The sequence below is a fragment of the Belonocnema kinseyi genome, chromosome 5 (assembly GCF_010883055.1).
Source record: "Belonocnema kinseyi isolate 2016_QV_RU_SX_M_011 chromosome 5, B_treatae_v1, whole genome shotgun sequence".
In the NCBI taxonomy this organism is placed as follows: Eukaryota; Metazoa; Arthropoda; class Insecta; order Hymenoptera; family Cynipidae; genus Belonocnema; species Belonocnema kinseyi.
The window spans coordinates 67075661-67076733 of NC_046661.1; positions in this window are offsets into that span (position 1 = coordinate 67075661).

Genomic DNA, 1073 nt, shown 5'->3' on the forward strand with positions numbered 1-1073 from the left:
AAATTACTATCATTCGCAAAATCATTAATTATATTTCAGTTTATTGTAAGGTAAGATGTATTCAAAAAATGTAAAGGGATTACAGAGGACTTATATGGTTTCCAAATTTTTAAAGAGTTTTCAAATATTCAACTCGGAAATATTTCATAATATTTTGCATGATTTCAGTACCTTTTAAGGATTTTAAAGGCTTTCTATAAGCTATTTTATTCGAGGATTAAAAAGGATTTTATAGGACTTTAAATGTTTCAATAAATGAACTGTCTATGATTACGGAATTTTCCGTAAACTTGTCCCTGAACGGATTGGATAAGGGGTTAGAGTTACGGAAAATTTCGGAACTGTAGACATTGCTTTCAGTAAAAGTCCAGGGATATCATGTGTTATGTCCTAAAAGGCAGAAACTTACCTTGTTAAAAATAATTATTTAAAGGGTTTCTCGTTTTTGAACGAAATCTAGGATTTCGAAACAGGGATGAGAATAACTTCCGAAGGTCAAGATAACTACACACTATTCTAAAAATAACTTGAAATGCAACTGAATATTCAATATTTAAAAGTTTATTAAATTTAAGAAATTACAGTTTTTAAGAAAGATAGCTAATTTGAAAATATTGAAAAGGATTATGTTAATACTTGATTTAATTTTAAAATGTGCTGATATTTTTTTTATTTGAAAGTTGATTTGCACTGGAGTCTCACAGCGAGCAGAAACTCTCCATTCTAGATCTCCACCTTAAAATAAAGTTAGATCTTAATATTTAAGTTCAAAGAAATAGTAAATATTTTGAGTTCTAAACTCGTTCATAAAACTTACCAATTTTTTGTAATCCAAATCGCACTTTTAAAACTGGGGATCGCTGGAATATCTTAAGATCCCTTTAAAACTGGTATTTTCCTACTCGATGATATTTGTTGTCGTTGGTTCGGGAGGATTCAGGTAGGCGTGCTGGTGGTTACACGTTAACAGATGGGCCTGATCGTCCTTCTGGTTATTCACCGTAACGATGGTTGACAATGAGTATTGTCAAGGGAGCCTGTAGTATGCAGGTAGCCTCGACTCTCTTGCTGGT